Source organism: Apodemus sylvaticus, chromosome 2 (assembly GCF_947179515.1).
Source record: "Apodemus sylvaticus chromosome 2, mApoSyl1.1, whole genome shotgun sequence".
In the NCBI taxonomy this organism is placed as follows: Eukaryota; Metazoa; Chordata; class Mammalia; order Rodentia; family Muridae; genus Apodemus; species Apodemus sylvaticus.
The window spans coordinates 71,792,832-71,807,928 of record NC_067473.1 but is presented as its reverse complement, the minus strand read 5'-3'; the positions used below and the strand labels follow the sequence as shown (position 1 = coordinate 71,807,928).

At 39.5% G+C, this 15,097-nt stretch overlaps 1 protein-coding gene across 1 annotated transcript in view; it reads right to left on the bottom strand.

Annotated features, from left to right (window-relative positions):
- Nucleotides 1-15,097, bottom strand: part of Cntnap2 (contactin associated protein 2) — a 1,662,736-nt gene that overhangs the window by 337,351 nt on the left and 1,310,288 nt on the right. The gene's annotated exons all lie outside the window — the stretch shown is intronic.

Sequence of the window (15,097 nt, the reverse complement as noted above, 5' to 3'; positions counted from 1 at the left end):
TCATGAAATTCTTAGACCAATGGATGGAGCTGGAGAACATTATACTAATGAGGTAACCCAGTCTCAAAAGATTAATCATGGTAAGCACTCACTAATAAGTGGATATTAGCCTAGAAAACTGGAATACCCAAAACATAATCCACACATCAAATGATGTACAAGAAGAACGGAGGAATGGCCCCTGGTTCTGGAAAGACTCAGTGTAGCAGTATAGGGCAAAACCAGAACAGGGAAGTGGGAAGGGGTGGGTGGGAGAACAGGGGGAGGGAAGAGGGCTTATGGGATTTTCCAGGAATGGGGGCCAGAAAAGGGGAAATCATTTGAAATGTAAATAAAAAATATATCGAATAAAAAAAAAATCTTTGGGTAGGAAAAGCCAATTAGTACAACAGTCTCAGTGTCACTGGAAACAAACAAAGCAAAACAGCAACATTCCGGCCTTCCCTAAGCACATTCTGGCTCAGGCCAGGTGTCTTGCTTCTTCCTGTAACCAGCAATTAAGCAGGAAGAAATGGAAAGACAGAAAGAGAAACAGAAACAGGGTTCAAGCTGATCTTTCAATTACAAGAAAAATTTCCTTCCTGTTAGCATTGTAGAGAAGCCAGGGAACAATGAATGCTTTTTAAACTCAGTAATCAAAGCTCAGCTTGACAGGTGAAAACAAGAGCCTTGTAAGGAGCGGCTCCTGTAGACTGAGGGCACAGTGGCAAGGGGGAGGCGCCACATGGGCTTCCTCCATGGAGTATATGTGTTTGCTTCTTGGGCTGTCTTGCAAAAATCAATGTCTTTGTTACATTCATTACCACAGTACATGGTTTTATAACAAGTAATAATACAGGAATCAGAGGTGTGTTGACTATTTGCCTATGTGGTGGTAATTGTCAAACAGGCCTTTTGTGCTTTGTAAGGACTGTGAGCTGGTTTAGCAACAAACACACTTAACTCTGAGTTAGTGACACTGAGACTCACTGGGAGGTGGCAGCGTATCAGGCTGATGGAATATGCATCACATCAAAATGACAGAGACGTAATGTCATACTGTAAATAGATGCTTTTAGCAGGTGAAGGGCTGCCTCAGTGCAGATATTTACAATTATCTAGAGAGTGTTTAAATTTGCACATTATTCTCAATAATGCTTTATGGAACATTTGTGTGATACATGATCAGCAATGTTCTGCAAACCAAGGTCTCTAGCAGACTAGATAGGAAACTGTGACATATTCAAAATGATTCTTGGTTGAAATTCACTTGTTGCCTCCTGCATTACATTCCAGAATGTAAAAGCTGGTTTTAAAATATACTGACCATAACTGTCAGTTTGGGAGAAAAAGCTACGTATTTACACAATCACATTGAGAGCACTGTAAGCAGGACAAGATAAACAGCTTCCAGGTAAGATTAAGAGAGCAGCAGCTGAGTATAGTATAGAAAATACACATCTAAGAGGCAATATGCTCTGTGCCCGGGAAAAAGAGGAAAGGAGTAAGTTTGGCTAAATAGCTAGAAGTAGGTATTAAAGAAAGAGCAAGCTTGGAGATTAGATGGTAGATCCGAGTTAGCAGAAGCAGGGTGCAGGCAAGAACCTGCTTTGGGGGAGATAACAGACGTTTCCAGAACCAGAGTGGGATTACTCTCCCAGGACAGTGAAAGGCAGCAATGCAAGAAACTAGAAACCAGAGGGAGATACTGAGATAGCCTCATTTCCCACTACTCAAGTCCCTGACAGCTGCTGGCAGTACTATCTTACATCTGTGCTCCTGAGTGTGGCTAGTGGAGATACTTCACATCGGTCGCTCTGGTTTAACAAATGAATGTTATTAAATAAAGAAGAAATATTGTGGGTATCAGTTGCTCACCGAAGTGACTATAGTCAGTACTACTGAACTGCACACATGAAATGGTACAGTAAATTTTATCATGTGTTCCTCTTCATTTTACATCCATGCATTTTAAAGGAAAGAAATCAGGCAACACAGAAAGAGAAGCTATGAGACTATCTTGGCCTGTTGTAATCGAGTGATTGAGTTGACCTTTCAACAATTCCAGACCCAGCACTGCCAAAGGTTACTGCTTGAATATGTTACTTTCTTTTCTATTTGTGTGTGTGTGTGTGTGTGTGTGTGTGTTTGTGTGTGTGTACATACAAAGGCTAGTAGAAGATATCAGAACCAGGGAGCTGGAATTATAGGTATTTGCAGAATGACTAGCTTGTTCCATGGTTGCAATTATCAGAACTCTGACCTTCATGATTACATAGCAAGTGCTCTTAAACAGAGTCATTTCTCCAGCTACATGAATACATTTCTGTATTCAGGATAGACTGTATCTCATTCCTGAATTTTGGGACAAAAGGGCTTTCCATGTTATTTTCAAGACTTTTAAATATAAAAGATTTAACTGCATATATTTAATAACACAGGTTGTTTCTGGTTCCACCTTTTTAACATTGGTAAGAACCATAAACTTGCTGAAAATTGAGTACTAAGTAGAGGTTTGCAGATGTAAGTATGACTGTTTGAACCTTGTGATAATTTGGAATCACATGAAACTGAACTAACTCTATTCCACCCACAGGCTGAATTCTTTTTTTTTTTCATTTTTTTTATTCGATATAATTTATTTACATTTCAAATGATTTCCCCTTTCCTAGCCCCCCACTCCCCGAAAGTCCCGTAAGCCCCCTTCTCTTCCCCTGTCCTCCCACCCACCCCTTCCCACTTCCCCGTTCTGGTTTGGCTGAATACTGTTTCACTGAGTCTTTCCAGAACCAGGGGCCACTCCTCCTTTCTTCTTGTACCTCATTTGATGTGTGGATTATGTTTTGGGTATTCCAGTTTTCTAGGTTAATATCCACTTATTAGTGAGTGCATACCATGATTTTGAGTCTGGGTTACCTCACTTAGTATGATGTTCTCTAGCTCCATCCATTTGCCTAAGAATTTCATGAATTCATTGTTTCTAATGGCTGAATAGTACTCCATTGTGTAGATATACCACATTTTTTGCATCCACTCTTCTGTTGAGGGATACCTGGGTTCTTTACAGCATCTGGCAATTATAAATAGGGCTGCTATGAACATAGTAGAGCATGTATCCTTATTACATGGTGGGGAATCCTCTGGGTATATGCCCAGGAGTGGTATAGCAGGATCTTCTGGCAGTGAGGTGCCCAGTTTTCGGAGGAACCGCCAGACTGATTTCCAGAGTGGTTGTACCAATTTGCAACCACAGGCTGAATTCTTACTGTTCACTATCTAGGCTTAGTTATGGTTTTACCTGGACTTTGAAAAATTATAATTCAATACAAGAGAAGAAGAAAGAGAAGATGAAGGGGAGTGACGGAAAGAGGGAGAAGAAGAAAGCAGGAGTTACCAGAGAGAATATTTGACCTGGGTCAAAGGTTTTACCCTCCATATTTTCCATATTATGAATAACTGTAAACTGCAGCCTTAGATAACTCTTGGGCATGATGATAGTGTTTTCTGTTCTTGCCCCCCCCCCCCCATGTCTCTCTGAGCTAAATGGCATCTAGATGTCCACCACAGCCTTTTCTGACTTTATAGTTGATGCTTGTTGTGGTCTAAATATAATAAAATGTCCCTTCTAGTTCCATGTCTTTGAACAGTTGGTCTCCAGCTGGTAGTACTTGGCAGGTCGTGGAACCTTCAGAAGTTGGAGCCTTGCTGGAGGAAGGTCATTACTTAGGTTGAGGTAAGAGGCTTTGTGGTCTGGCTCTAGTTCTGTTCCCCAGTCTGCTTTTGGAGCACGTGCTCCTGTTCCTGCTACTGTGCTTTCTCCATCATGATGGGCTGTCTCCCTCTGGAATTGTAAGCCAAAATAAACTCTCTCCAAAGTTGTTCCTTGTCAAAGCATTTTATTACAGCAATAGAAAAGAATCAGCACAAGGTTTCAGCAAAGCTCAGTGTTACTTGCTGTTTATCCACTTCCATGTACACATAGGGGTCAACCTTTCTGTTTCAGGATCAGGGATCTGCCGTTAAATGGCAGCAGATGTTTCTTCTTAACTGCATCTGTAAGCTCAATTTCTTTGAAAAAATGCCTTTTTTAAAATCAAATATTCCTTTTGATTGCCTAGATTTGCAGAGATCTAACTTTCCTGAAAGCACATAGTCAAATAAGTACAATTGCCTCTTCCAACTAGTGAATGCTCATAGTAGCATCAATGTTGTTTTATGACAGGTATTTCGACAGAAAAGCAGGGTAGTAGAGTCATACTAGGTTCTTAGAGTAGTCACTCTTCCTTAAGAATGAATGATTTCTATTTATTTATATTATACATTTACTAACTGGGTAGAAAATGGAGTAGAGAGGTATTACTTATCCTGAACTATTATGTGCATCTCTCTCTCTCTCTCTCTTTCTCCTCTCTTTCTCATACACACACATACTCTTTCTCTCACACACACACACACAAAATAGAAATATACATGTGTATAATACATAGACATAAATACACTCACACAAACATGCACATACATGAGTCAATCTTGTTACATAAGGGCATTTTCAAGAAAAGTCAAATGGTGAGCAAGTGGTGAAATTATGCATATTTAAAAGTTCATGCCTTCCATTTCCCCTCAAGGGTTGATCCATTTCCATCTCCATATTCTGCACATAACGAATGTAGACTTCCTAAGGATCAGAGAGACTTTATTATTTGTGTTTATGGTCATGTTTTCTTGGCCAAAGTTCAGTTTTCTAATTAGATACATATACAGATGTATTGCATCTTATACACCTGTAAAACTTGCACTGAATGTTGTTGTGTCTGTATTAATAAAGGGGGTAGGATAAGTAGGATTTGTAGACAGAGAGGCTTGTAGTTAAAACCTATTTGAACAGGTTCTGAATATTATTCATATAGATCTCTTAATTCTGTCTACAGGTTAGAATACCTAGAGAGTTAGGGAATACTGAAGCTGGGGCTCTATTCCAAAGCAATTAAGACATCTGAGTGAGGTCCCTAGATATATGAGGATAGCCTGAGCATGAATCCTGGAGATCTGAGCTAGTTTCTGGACATCCAAGGTCAGGGTTCTGGATAACTGAAGTCAGGCTGTGTATATCTGAGGTCAGGTTATAGATATCTGTGGTTGGTATTCTGGAATGGCAATGCTGTATAATGGAGTTGCAGAAGGGGTAATTTTCTCCCTTTTCTTTAAGACTTTCCAGATGAGCCTCCCCATGGTTGGTGGCTTATGTGGCACATGTATTATATTTTAAATGAGCACATAAAGTTCAAGTGTGATCTCTCTCATGCTTTTGCTTGTTTTGGAAGATTTTCTACTTATTTGACTCTTTTTTTTTCCCTGAGCTTATTTTGGGCACTGTTTCATTTTTGAAATTCAAACATTTGCCTGAAGCTACATGTGAATTTAAGGAGCAACAAGTGAATTTTAAGTAGGTAAAAATCTCAAGAGGAAGAGCTAACGTCTGAAGCCAAAGCTAAGAAGGCCTTATTTATACAAGGCTGGCTCTCTGGCCAATTTAGAGAGTGAAGCAATCACTCTGTTTATGCCTAAGGAACAAAGCTGCTTTGGTGGAAAGAACAGACAATTCTTCCTAATGAAGTCTCTGCTTAGTGACTCAGGAGGCAGCCAGTACAGGAGAAATGTTTTGAGTTGGGTTTTGAGGAAACATGTCAAAATGAAAGCCATCTTCCCTCCTCTATTTCATTGCTTTGTCATCTCGGAGACTCTTAAAGATGCACAAGACAGCAAATGCACACAAGTGACTGTTGGCTGTGTTTGCACGCAGGCTGCTGAAACTGCAGCCTGTCAATTGTTACCCCCATGCATTTTTCCTTCTTTGTCATGTTTCCTGTTTTTGGTGAATGCCACAAAATGACAGTAAAGAATATGACCCTGTGATTGGGAAAGACATAGAATAGTCCTGGGTCAGCCACTGACGGGCCCACAGCATAAGGCACACATGGTCTCCTAATTTGACAGATTAGGGGGTATTCAGAAAGGGATATTTGATAAAGCATTACTTTGGAAGAATGGCATGTGAGTTGGTAAACTAAGTATAAACATGTGAACCAATTCTCCTAGTAAATCTATCTATCTATCTATCTATCTATCTATCTATCTATCTATCTATCTAATCTAAGTATTATCACTATCAATCACTGTCTATATCTATTTACCTATCTATATCTACTATCTATCTCTATCAATCATATCTATCTATTGATCTATCTATCTATCTGTCTATCTATCATCTGACTATCCTACCATCAATACATTCTTTTGGCTCTCTGGTGAACATTGCTATGCCCTTACTTTATTTGTTCTAATAGATCTAATCACAAATGCTTATTTATCCTACTTAATAAGGTTATTATGGGCACAAATTAAACCATGGAAAATATTCTAAGGCTCTTATATAACTATAAGTCAAGATACATTTATTGGTTATCAAGAATGTAGAAGAATGTGTTAAACATTTGTGTTTCCTATGAGATGGCCTATGCCATCTTGTAGAGGTTCACTATTTGGGGAGGAGAAGAGGCAGATATATCAAAGAAACTGTTATAGTGAGAAAATTCTCTAATAAAAGAACAAATAAGGCACAATGGAACATTTAATGAGCAAGAAAGAATGGATTCTATTAGGATGGTGGGAGGCAAAGGAACTGTGTTAAAAAGAGGTATTCAAAATTCTTGAACTAGGGGAGAATTTCAACTTACAAAGGAAGGTTAGAAGAGGGCTATATGCATGAATTGCACCCAGTGCATTGAGGAGTGTCAGAGTGACTGGCAGTGGATTTGCAGTAAAGCAGTTTGTAGGTCTGGAAAGGTGAGTTTAACCATCAGACTGTGAGTTGACATGGAGATCATATTATATGGACTATACTATATATATATATACACACACACATGTTTGTGTATGTGTGTGTGTGTGTGTGTGTGTAGTATGAAGATATGGAAAGGCTGTGGCAGTAAAGTTCCAAGATTCAATCTTTATATGAATATTTGCATTAATTATAATGACTTGGGACCTCTGAGGATATACTAATTTTTATTTTCTTCTTTTCCTAACATTTTTAAGTCATAAAATTGTATTTATACATCAACCTAGATTTTATAAGAGATGGGACACTGGGTGTTAGGCCTAGAGCTTAACAAACTGCATGATAATTATGTAAATTTTTATTACTGACCTAGAAGTAAGACATTAAATTTCATTATAATCGCAAAGAAACAGCAGGTTGTGTCATAAAGATTCTGGTTATGAGAGTACACGTGAGTTCAGATAAATTTGAGTTTAGAAAATTTGTTATGGAGGAAATGCTGATTCAGAAAAGGCCCACATAAATGCAAAACACCAGAGTTGGGATGGTTCTTATGCGAAAGGCCCCCATGTGCTCATATATTTGAATTCTTGGTTCCAGTTGGTAGAATGGTTTGGAAAGTTTTAAAAAGTATGGCCTTATTGGAGGAGGTTTGTCACTGGGCATGGACTTTGAGGTTTGAAAAGCCATGCCTTTTTCCAGTTAGCTTTCTCTGCCTTGTGGTTGTGTCTCAAGATATGAGCTCTCAGCTACTTCTCCAATACCATGCCTGCCTATTGCCTGTTCCCCGCCATGATGTTTATGGACTCATCTTCGGAAACTGTAAGCCCTGACAAAGTTCTTCTTCTATAAGTTTAATAAGTCATGGGATCTCTTCACAGCAAGATAAAGCAACTAAGACAGGAGTCAGATCTCCTTTATTGACATCTAAAGATACAAACAGATCAACACACAGCTTTTATGTTCTCCACAATCCCTCTCTTGGTGAAATGGAGACTACCAAATAAGGGTGAACAATCTGCTTTGTCTGGGCAACAAACTCAGGCATGAATCTCATCAAGAAACATTTTTTTGTAGGTATATTAAGAATATTATATGACCAAATGTCTAAGTACTCTATAGCTCAGTCAAGTGGACACACTAAAAAGACCAGGCCCAGAAGTGCCCTCCATAAGAAGTGCATCACTCACCTTCAGAGCCTTAATCTCAGAGTATGAAAGGGGTCAGAATTGAGAGAGACACTCTGGGAGGGGGAAGCAGCATTTGGAATGTAAATACATAAATAAAAAAATGTAGCACTCTACAATATCATCATGACAGCCTTCCTGTCTTTACAACATGGCCTTCTAGTCATCCAATGTAGAGATTTTTTTTTAAATGGGTCACAATTCAGTGGAGAGCCAAAAGACTAAATAAGACCAAGTATCTATGAACATAGTGGAGCATGTGTCCTTATTACATGTTGGAACATCTTCTGGGTATATACCCAGGAGTGGTATAGCTGGGTCCTCAGGTAGTACTATGTCCAATTTTCTGAGGAACTGCCAAACTGATTTTCAGAGTAGTTGTACCAGCTTGCAATCCCACCAGCAATGGAGGAGTGTTCCTCTTTCTCCACATCTTCTCTAGCATCTGCTGTCCCCTAAGTTTTTGATTTCAGACATTCTGACTGGTGTGTGGTGGAATCTCAGGGTTGTTTTAATTTGCATTTCTCTGATAACTGAGGAGGTTGAGCATTTCTTTAGGTACTTCTTGGCCATTGAATATTCCTCAGTTGAAAATTCTTTGTTTAGCTCTATACCCTATTTTTAATAGGGTTATTTGATTCACTGGAGTCTAACTTCTTGAGTTCTTTGTGTATATTGGATATTAATCCTCTATCAGATGTAGGTTTGGTAAAGATCTTTTCTCAATCTGTTGGTTCCTGTTTTGTCCTAATGACAATGTCCTTTGACTTACAGAAGCTTTGCAATTTTATGAGGTCCCATTTGTCAATTCTTGATTATAAGAGTGTAAGCTATTGGTGTTATGTTCAGGAAATTTTCCCCAGTGCCCATGTGTTCAAGGCTCTTCCCCACTTTCTCCTCTATATGTTTCAGTGTATCTGGTTTTATGTGGAGGTCCTTGATCCACTTGGACTTCAGATTTATACAAGGAGATAAGAATGAGCCTATTTGCATTTTTCTAGAAGCCTTATTTATAATAGCCAGAAGCTGGGATGAACCCAGATGTCCTTCCACAGAGGAATGGATATAGAAAATGTGGTACATTTACACACGGAGTACTACTCAGCTATTAAAAACAATGAATTCATGGAATTCTTAAGCAAATGGATGACATTAGAAAATATCATCCTGAATGAGGTAACCCAGTCTCAAAGGAACACACATGGTATGCACTCACTGATAAGTGGATATTAGCCCAGAAGCTAGGAATACCCAAGATACAGTTCACAGAGCACATGAGGCTCAAGAAGAAGTAAGACCAAAGTAGGATGCTTTGGTTCTTCTGAGAAGGGGAACAAAGTACTCACAGGAACAAATATGGAGATAAAGTGTAGAACAGAGACTGAAGGAAAGGCCATCAAGAGACTGTCCCACCTGGGGATTCGTCCCATATACAATCACTAAATCCCAACACTACTGTGGATGTCAATAAATGCTTGCTGAAAGGAGCTTGATATGGTTGTCTCCTGAGAGATCCTGCCAGAGGCTTATAAATACAGAGGTGGATGCTCGCAGCCAACCATTGGACTGAGTGTGGGGTTCCCAGTGGAGGAGTTAGAAAAAGGACTGAAGGAGCTGAAGGGGTTTGCAACATCATAGGAAGAACAACAATATAAACCAACTAGTGTCCCCAGAGCTCCTAGGGACTAAGCCATCAACCAAGGAGTACACATGGCTCCAGCTGCATATGTAGCAGAGGATTGCCTTGTTAGGCATCAATAGGAGGAAAGGTCCTTGGTCCTATGAAGAAGGCTCGACGGATGCCTGATTGTAGGGGAATCAAGGGTGGGAAGGTGGGAGTGGGGTTGGTGGAGGAACACTCTCATAAAAGCAGGGGGAGGGAGGATGGGATATGAGGTTTCTGGCGTGGGGGGTGTTGAAATCAGGAAAGGGGATAACATTTGAAATGCAAATAAAGAAAATATCCAATAAAAAAATTAGACCTGGTATCTATAGATATAAGTTAAGGATTGACCTTAGAGCTTCCTCCTACCATATTAAGTGAGAAGTACATTACTACTTTCTTTTCTATGATTCTCTACCCCAAAAGAATCATTTTGGATGGTTTGTGATACAGTCTGGGTGCTGGGTGTCATATCTTATTAGTTTGTTTTCTGTTGCTATCATAAAATACCCCATCAAAGCAAAGTAAGATGGAAAATGCTTATTTGGCCCAAAATTTCAGGTTGTGGTCCATCATAGTAGGGAAATGAAGGTGGCAGAAACTTCAAGTAGCTAGTCACAATATATTTGTAATATATTAGGTACTTTTAATTATAAGTCCTCACCATGTTTGCACCTAGTAATTACACCAACAGGAAGGAGGGTAAATTGAAGATATAAAAGCACTGGGATTTAGCATTCTTATTTGTCACTGTTGCATAGAACTTGGCTAACATTTGTAACTGGGCCACCCTATGCAACCATGGACCATATGGAGTAAAGCAATGGGAATACAACAAAGGTCACATGCTTACAAACATAGTATAAGATCTATCTATTAAAGGTTACACTTCACAGAAAGGCAAAGTATCATGAAAGGTACAACAGCTGCACTTACATTCTTGGGGTTAATAGTCATCTAATTGGACTTAGGATACACTCAATAGAAGAGAAGATAAATGTAGTTCTCATACCTTATCAAAGAATAGATGGAGACTATTATAGAGATCTGTAACTAGTCAAAATTTAAAGAACAGTGGTTATGATATAAATATATATATATATATATATATATATATATATATATATATATATATATATATATATATCCCCAACTGATACATCTACAATACAATCTAGACCTAAGGCTCAAGTAACGTTGAGGATGACAGGATAGGAAGATTGTTAGAGAAAAAAAACAGTGATGTCTGCTGAGAGTTAATATGCCAGAGAAGCTGCACCCAGGAAATCTCAACAATGTGGTTGTTGGCATTTTGTCTAGGCTCTGCCCCAGTTACCTGGCAATAGCCAGGTGTGCCTGACTCACTGTAAAGAGCTGCTTGCCCCCTCCTCTCTCTCTTGCCTTCTTGTTATTGCTCTGTCCTCTTGTTCCTGCTCCCCTCCCTCCCCATTCCCCTCCCCATCTCTCCATGTGCTCATGGATGTGCTCTCTCTCTCTCTCTCTCTCTCTCTCTCTCTCTCTCTCTCTCTCTCTCCCATGCTCTGTCTCTACTACCCTCTCAACTCCTCTCCCCATGCTCTGAATAAGCTTTATTTTATACTATACCATTGTGTGGCTGGTTCCTTGCGGTAAGGAATGTCTCAGCATGGGTCCACAGGGGCACCCTCTTCCCCCACATCTGATTACACATCCACCAAACATATTCCTCTCTCTCATCTTTTTATAAAACACAACATTTGGCAAGACCTGAAAAATGATTATACCAATTAACATGCCTACATGAATGTAAGAAATCTCTCAAGTGTTGAACCTAGATGAAGAGTTATAGGCAAATGATGGTTGATGAGAAAGGAAGTACCGGTATTCTAGGGATTGGTTCCCTGATAGGTTATTGGTCCCAGTAAGGTATGTGAGAAATATCAGATGAGCACAATGGGTTGCAGTTATATGTATGTAGATAGGCAAATATGTAGATAATTCAAGAGGTAGAGGCCACGGGTCTGAGGAGAAATGGGAAAGACATGGGACGATGTGGAGAAGGAAGGGGTAATGGTGTAAATACAATACTAATATATGTAATCTTCAAAAATAAATAAAAATTATTTAAAAAATTAATGATGAACTTTGCACTCAACATTCAGGGGTAAAAACAAATTAAAGGCTAAGTTTCATGTGAACGTGCAATTTCTCAGAATAGCCAAAACGGTCATCGTAAAACTACAAGGGAACTTGCATCAGCAATGGAGAGCAGCTCTCCAGGGGATCTCTTCTGGTCGAAGTCCATATTCCACTTCATCTGTGGGCTGTTCTGAAGTCCAGAAGAAATGCAAAGAGCTGTCTTTGGAGGTGTTCTGCAGATCAAATGCTGTGTGGGACTCTGCATGTTTCTGATGGCGTATTTCCTCACAGATGTGCAGCTGTTCTTCTGCATTTCTTCTGATGAAGCAGAGGCTGTGAATTCTCCTAGTACCTCTACTAGGCTCCTCCACTGAAGCTCCCTCTGACTGGCCCCTCCCACTGTCTCTTGCCTTTTCCTTAATGACCACATGCAGCACTGTACAAATACTGAGGCTGTGACTTTGAGCTTCATGGAAGGCACCAAGCTTGTCAAAGACATCACTTGTGCCTGCTACCTTGGTTCTTATCTCTAAACATTAATTTCCCAGTGGCCATTGTGGATTTCTTGAAGACTTTATGGTAAGATTTAGATGGACTGTCAGTGAGTCCCTAGACAGAATATGAACACTGCCAGGAAAGTACAATGTACTGTACATTCTAGACTGTCATTAGGAGGCTGATACTCCTTTTGCCTGAACTCCTCCTCAACGTTAAGTCAGATGCATAGGGAGTTACATTAATTCTTTCAGACCCCTAGGGAAGCATCTGAGGCTGAGCTTCTGTAGTCACACAGTCAGCACAGACAGATGGGAGGTGATTTGTCGACTTGCAACAATAAAGTCAGCAATGTTACCCTGGGGACGTGCAAGTGTTGAATGATCTGCCCTAAGTAGCTAACTAAGATCTGGGGAGCGACTTAGCTCAAGGGAGTGCAGTTTTACTGTGATATTAGAGAGAGACAATTAATGCCCCCTTTGCCTAAGTCCCCTTGTCAATAAATCAAGGATAAAAATGCTCCTTTACTTCAGAGACCGTGTCTAGCCTGGAGAAATGATAGGAAAGCACCCTGCCAACAAAGTGCTCAGAGATATATCACCCAGCCAGCAGCGTCAGCATGTCTAATACAGGTTATCTCTTTGGGTGACACTACTGACCTCGGGCAGAGCATGTTGTCATCCAAGCTTCTTGTTGATGCTATTAACATTTCCTCTAAATATTGCTTTAGCTATGTTTCCCATTGATGTGTCAAAATATCTGATAAAAGTAAATTATGGAAAGAAGGGACTGTTGGGCTTACAGTTTGAGCATGGCAGTGGCAGGACTGTAAGGCAGCCTGCTGGGCACATCCATCGTATTTGTCAGCAGTCAGAAAGGAGAGCATGATGAGTGTTGTTGTTTCTGTTGCTTTCCCCCTTTTACTCAGTATGATACTCCATCCCCTGGGATTACGCCTCACACATTCCTGCTGGGTCTTCCCACCTCAGGTAAATTGCTCTGAAAATGCCCTCACACCCATGGCTAGAGGTTTGTCATCTAGGTGACTTTAAAGCCTAACAAGTTGACAATCAGGATGAACCATCGCAATGACTGTTTCTACTTTTGTTGTATACTATTAATGTACCTCAATGCTATAACTACATATGCCTTTACTAAATACAATTTGTAAAGCATATGTAAGCTACGATGATATATTGAACACTTCCCTGCCCTTCTTGTCTTAGAGAAAGGACTGCAGTGTTGCCTCTTAAGTTCCTGTTGACCAGAAGGGCCTTCATGTTTTCTGGGAATTGATTAAACTTTAGGTAGATTTCTGCCTAAACTTGAACCCTTCCATTTTCTTAGATCATTTGCTTTTAGAAAACTTACAGTTATAAATTGTCACTTTGCCTGTTCAAATGGAAATCTTTTCTAATTTAGGATTGTTTTGTTCAAAGACTTCAAGTCATCTTCTGAAGTATAATCAATCATCAAGAAAGACATGGCCCTGAAGATACCATACTCAGTGGCCATAAGACATGGAGAAATCAAATTGGATCAGGAAGTTTTCTCCATGTTATCTGGCTTTCATAGTACTGAAACATGGTATGTAGGCTGCTAGGGAGAAGAAAGTCAATAGTCTCACCCAGTTGTGAACCCTGTGAACTGTTTTGATGATTTGGAAGACAAGATATGCCCATGGGTGCAATACTGGCATGACTATTATGGAGTAACTACTTTCTGATTAGATTTAAGGTTCAATCCCTGAAAAATAAAATAAAATAAAAAAGCAAAAACCTCTACCTGATTGATCCTAAAAATCTGGTCAAGAACTCAAAGCTGGGGAATTTACAGGCTTTGAGTTCTTGCCTATAAAACAGTATTATTCTGCTAAATGAGTATAGAATCAAACTGCTCTCCAAATGGATGTCTATCTCTATTCCCATAGCATAGTACAGATCTGAGACATCATTAAAGGAGTTTATTGGTACAGTTTATTTGTGGATTTTTTTTATGTAGAAGTTTATTTGTAGTTGAAGATGTACTTATAGATGTAGAAGTTTATTTATAGATGGTGGTTAATGCAGAAACTCACAACTGGAGAAAATGAAGAAAATAGGTGCTTGTGGAATGCTCAGCCACAATTGGGATATTTTTTATATCACATTCCCTCTCCTCCAGGCTAAGGAACCATATGGAAGAAAAGGAAGAAGTACTGTGTGAGAGTCAAAGGTAGGGAAAGATCAGCGTCTTAAGGACAAGACAGGACCACTCATGGAATTCACAGAAACTATAGTTGCCACCTAATGCTTAACCCAGTCAACATTCCATTATGGAGGAATAAAAGATCCATGAATCTTTATCTCTAAGCAAGGGGCTATGGATAGTTGATGGCTTCTTAGGAAGGCAGAATCAGTTTTCTTAAGAGTGTGGTTCCTGGTTGACTATTCCAGTGGAGTACTCCACACCCAGAGTGATATGACCAGCACAAATTGTCGTCTATAAGTTATTCAGTTAAAAAAAAAAGATAACACATAGTGGGGGTGGAGTAAGGAGCTGGAGAAGATATGTCAGGAGTTCAAGAGGGGAATTGGGGATAAATGTGAACAAAATGTAGATTCTCAAATAATTAAAAATGAAACAAACAAACAAAAACCCAAAACAAAAACAAAAGAGGAAAGACAGAACTCCTTCCTAGATTTTATTTGTAGGTAGAACTTTAGCATTTGTGTCAATAAGTGACCTCACCATGATGTTCTAACATCTTCCAGGACATGTTTGTGAAAAACGTAAATAATCCAGAGCCATATGTGTTTGATGTAATTGAGTTCAATC